Genomic DNA, 11,356 nt, shown 5'->3' with positions numbered 1-11,356 from the left:
TTGCTAAGCACTCCTTTTGGAGTTGTGTTTGGGCCACTACATGCCACTAGATAAATTTTTCATAATCCAACATCCAAAGAACTACAAGGGAATGGGGCGATAGCGATGGCCATTTGCGACGCAAAAAAGCGGTATCGCTATATGCATCACTTTATGTGTCGCTATTAGTGTCCCTTATTTTACTAGCGATGCAAATAGATACGCATATAGTGACACTAATACTGACGAAAATAGCAACGCCAATCTGAGAAAAAAGCTTCAAAAGCCCCAGTGTGACATTTTTCGAGAAAACATTTGTGAGAAAGAATGAAAGAGAGATTGAGAGACCTTAAAGCTTTGATAGGGAGAGGGAGAGGCAGAGGGAGAGAGAGAAAAGAGGAGCTCATCACCACCGTCACCACTGCCACCGCTATACACGAAGAAGAAACACAAGTGTACAAGGGAGATGGGAGGGAAGGTGCAAAAAGAAGGTACAAAGGGTTTCATCTTCAAGCCTTTGAGATAAGTACATTGCCTCTTCTTGCTTTATTTTTGTATTATCTTCTTTTTTTTTCATTTTTCTTTGCGAAGAGATGTATGGAAAGAGAGGGAGGGAGAAGAAGGAAGGGAGAGGAAGAGAGAAAGGGAAGAAAAAAAACAAAGAGAAAGAGGAAGAGAGAGATGAGAGATGAAGGGAGGGAGAGAGGAGAATGAGTGAGAGAAACAACGATAAAGAAAGAGGAAGAGAAACAAAGAGAGGAAACAAAGAAAGGGAAATAAAGAGAGAAAGAGAGGGGGGGATAAATAGAGAGAGGGAAAGGGAAGGAAGAGAGGAGGAGGAGATAGAAAAGAAGGGTGAGGTAAAAAGAGGAAGGAGAGTGAAAAGAAGAGAGAGAGAGGGAGAAAAAGAGATAGAGAGAAAAAAATAGAGAGTGAGAGAGAGGGAGAAAGAAATAGAAAAACAATGAGAGAATGAGAGAGAAGATTAAGAAAGAATAGTAAAGGAAGAGGGGGGAGAGAGAGATAAAGAGAGGTAGGGTGATATTTCTTTCAATATCTTTGTTTTTTAAGCTTTTTATTTTCTATCTTTGATTGTCTTTGCAATGAGATGCGTTGAGTGAGAGTGGGGATGCAAGGAGGGAGAGAAATAAAAAAGGTGAGAGAGAGGGGCTTCATAAAGGCAATGCAATTTTGTCAATCTCAAACAGATCTCAACGTCAATTCAAAGGCAATGCAATTTTGTCTTTTTGAAAGTAAACAAGCCTAGATTTTTTTAAATTGATAGTCTCTCGTTGACTGGGCTTCATAAAAAGTGTTGAATCCCGAGCATGGAATTTTACAGGTTTGTAAAAGAGAGAGAGAGAGAGAGAGGCCGCCACCACCACCGCTATCCACCAAGATGGAGGAGACAAGTGTAAAGGAAATGGAAGGAACTTGGCAAAGAAGAAGAAAAATGAGGGAAGTACGAAGGGATTCTTCTTCAAGCTTTGAGGTAAGTGAGAGAGATCAATGTAAGGGAGACGGAGAGAGAGAAAGAGAGAGGTCACTGCCACTACGAATCCACCACAAAAGGAGAAGAGAAGACTTCAAAGAAGGAGGGAACCTATGAAGGAGAAGAAGAAGAAGAAGAAGAAGGAGAGAAACGTGAAAGGATTCCTCTTCAAGCTTTGAGATAAGTGCATTCTCTCTTCTCTCTTTGTTTTTCTCTTTTCTTTACTTCTCTCTTTCTTTTTGTTGATGAAGAGATGCATAGAGAGAAAAATGGAGAGAGATTAACGCAAGGGAGATTGAGAGAGAGAGAGAGAGAGAGAGAGAGAGAGAGAGAGAGAGTCACTACCATTGCCACCACATCCACTAAAAGAGAGGGGATAACTACAAAGGAGGAGGGAACACGTGAAGCAGAAGAAGAAGAACGAGAGAAGCGTGAAAGGATTCTTATTCAAGCTTTGAGGTAAGTGCATTCTCTCTTCTCTCTTTTGTTGAGAAACATGGATGTTGAGCATAGTGTAGCTATGGAGGCTTGAACTCATAAGCAAGAGACATGAAAACTAATGACTAGACACAAAATTTCACTCCAGTGAATTAGGTTCCAAGATAGATTAGCTTGGACTCATAAACACAATCTTGAGTGGATAGGAACACAAACTCCAAGTACAAAGTACAATAGCATTACACGAAAAGTGAACCAAGTACATGTCTTTATAACTTTCCAGCTCTCCACTCTTCTCACTATGCCCATGGGATACAAGTCTCCTCATCATGCAGCATACATCATTAGACCTACTTTCCAACACCCCCCTCAAATGATGAATTTCTACACATGCAGGCTTTTGCCCCCCATACATGATAACATGGCCCGAGAGACTAGCTCATGGGCAGTCTAGTCAAGTCAAGCTTGAAATTTTATATTTTTTGGCAGGGGTTTTTTCAATACAAATCCACTAAGGGAAAGAAAATATCCATTATGGGAAAATATACAAAAAATTTCATTAGAACAATCTATCAGATTTTTTGATGGTGGTGGAAGCATCATCATCTTCTTCTTCTTCATGCATAAATTGACTTTGGTGGTGATCTTCTTGCACCTGTTGTACTCTCTTCTTGTGGAAACATTCACTGGCTACATGGCCACTCTTGCCACAGTAATGACAAGTAATTTGGTCGGTGTTGCTATTGGTGGTGAATCCTCGACCATGTCCTTTTGCTGCATAAGTACCCTTGGTGTACAAAAGGTTATCCCTTGAGGTGGTTTCTTTTACATCCTTGCTTTTAAATTTTATTTCTTCATCAAGCAATGAGTGCTCAATGTCTTTAAGTGAGAGACTGGAAACATTACTTAGTGTTGAAACAAGGTTGTCATATGGTTCATGATTAACACCGGCAAGTAGCACTGCTAATGCCTCATCCTCATCAATGTTCTTTTTAAGAGTTGCTAGCACAGTTTTAAGGCTCTTGAACTTATTGATGTGTACAGTCATAGACGAACTCTCTTTAGCATCCAACTTATAAAATTACATGAGTAAGTTTACCTTTCAGTTCTTTGCTTGGGTGCCAAAGATCATGTCAAGATCTTCCCATGTCTTCTTTGCATCCTTGATGCCAGAAATATGATGTAATACATCATCCAATAGACCCTAGGCAACAATACCTAGATCTTTATTGTTCATCTTCTTCTATGCCTTTGTTTAAGGCTGGCCTTCTGCAACATCTTCCCCTTTAGCATCTTTTTTCTTGTAGTCTACATCATCTTTCTCAAAGAGATCCCAAAGGTCTTTCCTCATGAGATGGTACACGGTTTTCTCCTTCCTCTAGGAGTGAAAGCCTTCACCATTAAAATTTGATATATGCTCTAGTTCAGTCATCATAGAAGGAGGTCTTACCATGAGAACACTCGAGTAGTGTCTATCCTTTTACAAAGAAATTGAGACTTAAAAATGGATTTGATTAATAGGGCTTTAAATCATCACATGTGCTAGGAATGAGCTTTTGAGCAGCTAAGGTAAAATCAGTGAATAGCTTGTTCATGAGTGAGCTAAATACACAAGTGACAACAGGCATTGATTGAGTGTCAAGAGATACCATTGATGTTGAATCTCCTTGCTGAGCTACATGTTTCTCAATGATCCCCTCCCCTTACTGATTTGGAGTATTGTGGACTAAGCTAGAACTCAAATCAGGGTGGCAACAACTTGTATTAGTTGAAGGAAGTGAGAGACTGAAGTGTAAGATGACCTTAAACTACAAAAGCTATGGCTGCCTTGTATTAGGTTTTCTATACCTGACTATTGTTTTGTCTGTGCAGCACCTACATGCAATCAATTGACGAAATATTCAATGGAGAGAAGGAGCATATACCACATTTCAAAAACCTTAAGGTGGCAGGATTGATTTTGAGGAGATCTATGCTGACGACGTGTACGACCATGATAAGTGCAACCTGAAATAGTGAGGTACAATTTTCTTAATGTTGACCATCTGAGTGACCAATGTCAAGGATTTTTATGATAGGAGACTGCACCCTGAGGTCCTTGAGATATGCCTAGAAGTGGCTTGTGAAAATGCTACATGATTTGGGTATTCAGTTGGAAAAAAAAGTCACATTGCATTGTGACAATCTCAGTAATGTGATGCTGGCTAGCAACCGCATCTATCATGCTAGATCCAAACACATAGAGATTCATTACCATTTCATCAAGGAAATGATACTTGTAGGACAGATTGATCTACTTCATGTGAAGACAGAAGACCAAGTACCAAATATCTTTACCAAATCACTTGATAAATATAAATTCATTTATTTCAAGGAGCTACTTGGATTACATCAACTAGTCGGAGCTCAAGAAATGGAGTTTGAGAAGGAGGAGGATGAGCTTGATTATTTTGATATTGAAGCACCTCTATCCATTGATATTGAGATGAGGCCAATAAAGAAGAGATAGAAGATGACTTGTATAAGAATATTTAGATGTAGCCCCGCCACCTAAATTTTTTCCCCTTTGTAACCGTCCCTATTTGGATCAGAAATTCACTCTACAAGCATCACTATTAGTGTCATTATTTTCGTCTCAACACAATATTAGTGAGTTTGGGAATCTCCCAATTCCCATTTTTTGAATACTAAAAAGGTGGCACCCAGATAACTTGCCCATAAGTTTCTCAAAACCATATGATGTGACCTATCATTGGAAAGCCCTTGAAAAATGGAATCTATTGAGCTATAGAGCACTCGATTTGGAGTTATGATATTCAAGTTATGACAAATTCAAAGATTTGACCATGTGTCCCAAAGTTATGGGAAATTCCCATATTTGCCAATATGGTGTTTCTCTATTAAAGTTGCTATTTTCGTTGCTATTAGTGTCGCTATTTGCATCGCTATCCGATTTAGTGACACAAAATAGTGATGCTAATAGCGACAAAAATAGCAACTCTAATAGCAACGAATTCATCATGTCGCTAATAGCGATGACGAGGGTAATTTTTTCCATGAGTAATTCCATCGCTTTAAACATCACTATTGAGTCCATAATAGTTAATATATTCAAAATTCCATAATATATTTAAAATATATTAATATATTTAAAAGTCCATAATAGTTGGAAAGATCTCAAGAGGAATATGCCTATTATGGTTTATACCCTTATATATCTTTGTGGTGTGCTTCAAAATAGCATATCTAGAAAGGACAAATATATATTGGCTAAGTAGAAAGTTTGAAAAAGAGGAATTGGATGACATTATAGGAAGGCTTTGGAAATCTAGAGAGTGTGACCATAAGGGTGATATTATGAGATGTACTACACGCCCCCAATCCTTGGCTTTGCTATAAATATCACACCATGAAATCTTACTTTGGACTTTGATTATAAGAGTCACAAACTTAAACTAGCCCTTTGGATTCCCTTGGATTCTGATATAGATTCTTTGTGTTTTAAACATAAGGTTTAAGTTATAGCACATGAAGAAGAAAAGGAGATAAATGTTACTTCAAATTGAAGTTTAAAGTATATAAGGAGTACTTTGGAGCTACTAGACAATACATCCCCTAGATATAAGTTCAAATTCAATGCTCTTTCTCTTGTATGAGTTGTTTGCCTCCTACAATTGTAAGTTTTGAGCTATAAATATGAAAACTTTGTAGTATCTTATCGTGTTGGGTGACATTGTTAAAAGTATATTATTCAATACAAACATATAAGTAGTTGTGAAGCAAGTTTTCTTTTAAATCTATAAAAAATAACACTATTACATTTAGTATCAGTCTCCAGCCACAAGTGTGTGCATCACTTTGTAATGTTACCTCTTATTAGAGAAAGTTATATGGTTCTCCACGATTAGCAATATCCTCATATATGGTGTCCAAGAAGATAGTCATGAGCCTACGAATACTACGTTAAGAAACTTGTAACTAAAATAGAAAGTAAAAATAAATAAAAAATCACCAAAAAGCAAGTAGCATTTCATTCAACACACATTTCTACTTGGACATGGATACCATTTAGAGAGTTCATGAGGATAATTTATGTAAATATATATAAGACTCCAATGTCCTCTGCAAAGCAAAATGTTAGTAAGAAATAAATATAACAACAAAAAATTAGTATAAGCATACCTTTTGACATAACGAAAAAAGATATGGTAGTTTGTAATGGAGTCAAAAGATTTGAAAAACATTGCTATGTTTGAACTAGATCTCGAAAACAATTCCACTGATAACAGTGGATCAATAATAAATATACTTTTACATATATCTTGGTTAAGAGAAGCAATCAATATCCTAAAGCTAATATCAAAAAGCTATAGCACAATCATTCTAAATACTTAAAATTTAAAGAATCAAAATGCCTTACCTTATGCAACAATAAAATATAGAGTCTAACAATTACAATAACATTTATCAATTTTTTATTTACTTGGCACACTTAGAATACAACAAGTGGAACCCTATGTTATCAAACTACCATATTTGGATATAAAAATCCTTGTTTTCTATAATTTGAGAATAAATGTGTGATTTTTAAATATTTTCTATTTCTTAGGTCATTCCTAGCATAGTACCAATTATTTATAACTTTTAACTATTTTTTCTTTTTTAAGAAATTAAGATATTTATTTAATAAAAAATAAAAAATCTGATAGAAAATGTGAAGTGTTGAAATTTTAATTCAAGCCTTTGTTTATCCACCGCTAAAATAAATATGTCCAAACTATAAAAATTACAGCACTTATGATTAAATTGCTTATGCATCGTAATATGATTGAGGCACCTTGTGGAATCCAAGGCCATTGACACTTAAGATAGCTGCTAATGGAGTTGGAAAATCCTTCATGGATTTGATCAATGTACAATGGATATTCTTTTCCATATCACTCTCACCTCTCTCTATCCTAGTCCCAACCCCTTCTCTCATAGGAATTTCCATTATGTGTATGGAAAGGGAGGAGAGATAGATTGAAATGTACAAGAGAGAGAAATACTAAAAAACTAGCATTCTTGTTTCTTTGATTCATCACTTGAGAGTGCTATCATCACATGAAGCTTGATGTGTAGGCTCTAACTATGTATTTAAAAGTGCCAAAGGAGAAGAATAAGAAATCAAGTGCCAAATTTCCATCTTTTGCTTCTATATGCCTCTTTTCTTCTTCTTTCTCTCTTCATAATGACTAATTACATTAAAAAGCTCCACCCTTTTGAAGCCTACCTAAATGCCCCTTCAAATTGAACATGCCTACTTGATTTTGGAGTCTTTTATGGCCTCCTTGGTTGCCCACTCCATGTTTCTTCATAAATTAAGGTCTTTTGGCATGAAACTCTTCTTCCTTGTTTATAAACTTGATTTTCCACTCCCCTTTGCCTGTACATTTAAAATGACCTACATCATATGCCTCAAATGCTTTGAACAAACGGCCACTTGGAAGCTTTAAATCTTCAATTTCCACCGAAAATGCCTTATAGATTTGCAAAAAATTATCTAAATTCCTACAAAGTGCGCCTTAAAATCCATATTTTTACTTCTAATTAATAGTGTATACTACTTGTGTTTACTTTTCTTCTTAAAAGTAGAGCTAGCAAGTCGTGTGGTGTGCTTTTCTTTCCTACTTCATTCATGATAGGAGGGCGTTGCTCATTCAAGCCCCTATCATCTTCATTGTCTCCACCTACTCAGACCCCTATCATCTATAATATGTCTTTATAGAGCATGGTAGTACTCTCTATATAATCCTATTTCATGTGCTTAGTTGACACACTTTTGGGTTTTTCTATTCAATCTCTATGTATACTCTTTGAGGTTCACTTCTCTCTTTTCTATTTTCTCTCCCTCAAGTTTCTCATCTTCCTCATGGATTTCAACAATTTACATATTCTATTTAGTTACCAATGACTTTAAAATTTTCCTCCAAATCAAGCAACAAACTCCTGAATTGGGCATTAAAGCCCCAAATCAAGCAACAATAGCTCCTTGAATATGGATACATATTTCACTTGATTTGGGGCTAGGAAGATCTATATCTTTTTTATTGGTAGACGCCAAGCACTAGATTCAATATACACCTCAAATCAACATGCTCCTTGCTTCAATCTGTGCTCAAGTTCTAATACCAAATGAATATGATCGAGGTCTCAATAGATTATGCGTAACAAAAGATAGATGGTCTAGTTAGAGACGAAATAGTCTTCTTTTTCTCCATTCTCCATTCTCCATTCTCTTTTCCTTCTTTCATATTATTCTAATTGAGATGCAAAAGTGGATAGTTTCTCTCACATTGACTTTTTCTTTTAGTCATTTAATGCATACACTTTATATTTTGTTTGTCTCATACATAGACTTAGGCTAATGCTTATTTCTCATTGCCCTTAATTAGGATACCAAGCATGAGATATGAATTAGCTTTTTTACATGTTTTTGAAAATTCTTTCAAATAATGTCTTCACACATTGTATTCAACCATTCTTTCCATGTTAGGTATTCAATTCTATCGAGGACTAGATCCTTTCCCATGTATAAAGTTAATATTAGTTATATGCTTCTACTATGATGATGTGAACGAGCAAGCTAAGAGTTCCTAAGAGTAGTTATAGAAGAGGTGATACGACATCTTTATCTCCACTTGTATAAGTCAAGAGAGACCAAAGCATTGTTACTCAAGGAGGACCAATCACATAAGCATTTGAAATAGTAGGAAAGTTCTTAGTAGCATAGAATAGACATAATGTAAGAAACTAAGCTTTACACAATTTATGCTTAGGCCAACATATACAAGTGCTCCTTTATATTCATGATGCTTCCTTTGAAGTATTGTTTTAACCTTGGAGTCATAGCTTGTTAATTTGTATTTTCTTTCATGGAATGGGGATCAAAACATTAAGAACATAAATACAACTTTCACTTTGTTCAAGGAGGCTACAAAATATGTTGATTGATTCATTGGTTCATGCTTTACATGGCTATGGTTTATGTAAAAAGATCAAGACTTATAAAAATCCCAACTTTAATTTGATTGTTCAACATTTCATAAGGATCATACATCTATGAAACTCATAAGCATGGAACATATAAAAGTTAACTCCAATAATTGTTTCTTGAGTGCAGTATACAAGTTTAAAAGATGTGAATGAGCAAGAGTGAATGGTTGAATTAGATATGTCAGGTGAGAACTCTAGATGGGAAATTAATCATTCCAAGTCCTTGAATTGAACTAATCTATTTCAATTTTGGGCTCATTTTGGGTTATAAGGTTGATTTTCAATTGTAGATACTATGTGATCTTTATTCAAATAGTGCGCAATAAAGGCGAAGCAAGAAGACCCTAGGTGTTGAGAGTTGCGAGCAATGCTCTAATACGTGAAGAAATCTTTTCGATGGGAAGTGTGAAAGACACGAGGAGGCGAGGCCTGAGACAACAGGATGCGAGCGAAAGGAAATCCAAAGTTATAAGGTAAGATAGGGTAACAATACGCGAGTCATCCGTTTGGAAGGCAAGTACATGAACCCGAACGTGAAACCCTATTACACCACGAACGGGTATTGGAGCTGGGAGAGGACGGAGTCGTCGATCTAGAAGGCCTGCTTGGGGATGGAGGGGTTGATGTGGGAGCCAAAGAGGGTCGCAGGCAGGGAGACGACTCCGGGGTCGGAGGAGCTGAAGGAGGCGAAGGCGCGGGCGGTCTTGTGGCCGCTGAGATTGATCTGGAAGTGGACGAGGCCCTTGGGGAACTCGAACAGGTCGCCCTCCTCCAGGCGCTGGACGTAGAGGCGGTTGCCCGTATCCACAAACCCCACGTGCAGGATGCCGTGCGTGAGGTACAGTAGCTCCGTCGCGCGCGGGTGCGTGTGCATCGGGTTAACCGTCTTGGGCCAGAACTCCAACACCGCGCTGGATATCTCCAGGCCCGACAGGGCTGGGAACTGCTCCACGAAGGCCTTCTTACACGGCGAACTGCCCCGCCTCCGCGCCCGCTCCGTGCCGCAAGCCGTTGAACGTGAAGAACCCTCCGTCTACTTTGGACACTATCCCATATAGTAAAAAAAGAGAAATTTTCTAGATACTTCTCAAAGTATCTAGAAAAAGTCTCAACTAGTAAAAGTGGAACACTTAACAAGTTAGTGATATAGTAAAAAATTCTATATAGAAAAAATTTAAAATTCTAGTTGATGATGCAGTAAATTATTCCTAGATGAGAAAACTAGTGGAATCATAGATATAGTAAAAATTTCCTATATAAGAAAACTAGTCGGAACCATTTATACAACAAAATATTCTTGTATAGAATTAACAATTTGAAAAAAAACTATAATACAAGTTAATTGGTAGAATAAAAATGATAATTTTTACTCATACATGGGAAAAAACATCCAACTCACAGATAGGCAAGTACTACCAGTATAGACAAGGTTGCCCAAAATGTTTTTATTAAAATAATTTTGATCAAGTCAAAAAATAATCCACAAAATTCAAGTCACATTAGGGTCGTTTAGAATATTACAATTTCTAAAGCAAAAGAAGCCACACTTGGAGAATTGTCGAGAAACCTATAAACAAGTGGTTGGTAAAAGCACATCACTTGTACTCTCAAGCTTCCTCTCAAATGGCAAATAGATTAGCCACTATCATACAATTAACAATCTAGAATCACAATCTAGAAACCTCCTTAACCATAGGCCCTTCTCACTCATTAGGGAAACCCTTCCTTAGCAATTACAGTTTCCAACATAAGCAACAACACTTATTTCTATTATTTTTGGGATTATGAATAGGTGTATCACTCTTGAGACATTTAACATTCAGTATACCTTTTACCAAATTAGCTTTCTCAGTCATGCTTCGTTGTGATTGGTTTCTACACTCTTAGCCTCTCTTAATTTTGAATTGAAGGCATTCCAACTACCCTATTTACCTCCCATTCTATTGATAAAGCTAGAGCATGTTCTGCTGATGTCACACACTCCCAATTACATCTCACATATCAGATAGTGGCTCTGATAAGGATCGATGACATCTCTCAGCTACTCTCACTAAGTCAAAACATGTTACCAGCTCCACATTGCAATATAGTGGTGGTTAGCATTTTAATATTTCATGAGATCTAGACACAACCAATAGACCCAATTGGAGCAACTTGGACAATCAATAGTTTTCACATCCATTGACTTGGCTTTTAGCAATCAACAAATACTTTTAAAGCCCACTAATGCTCATAAGACATCTACACACCTTAAGGGTTGTATAAAATTTTAATGATGCTATTTAGATTTTTCAATCCTTCAAACACTTTCCACGGGCAACACAATTTTTCATCATTTAATACAAAAAAAAATCTTACTCATTTCGCTTGATGGTATATTGATTCACACCAAGACTTGGAATGAGCATCTTC

General features: G+C 36.7%; 1 pseudogene; it reads right to left on the bottom strand.

The window, feature by feature from the left end:
• Positions 1–9,488: 9,488 nt before the first annotated feature.
• Positions 9,489–10,800, bottom strand: LOC148025946 (germin-like protein 9-3; annotated as a pseudogene).
• Between the last annotated feature and the right edge of the window lie 556 nt (positions 10,801–11,356).

The sequence above is a fragment of the Lygodium microphyllum genome, chromosome 14 (assembly GCF_053477565.2).
Source record: "Lygodium microphyllum isolate KBCC chromosome 14, Lygodium_microphyllum_v1.1.10, whole genome shotgun sequence".
Classification (NCBI taxonomy): Eukaryota; Viridiplantae; Streptophyta; class Polypodiopsida; order Schizaeales; family Lygodiaceae; genus Lygodium; species Lygodium microphyllum.
This window is presented reverse-complemented; position numbering and strand designations above follow the sequence as displayed.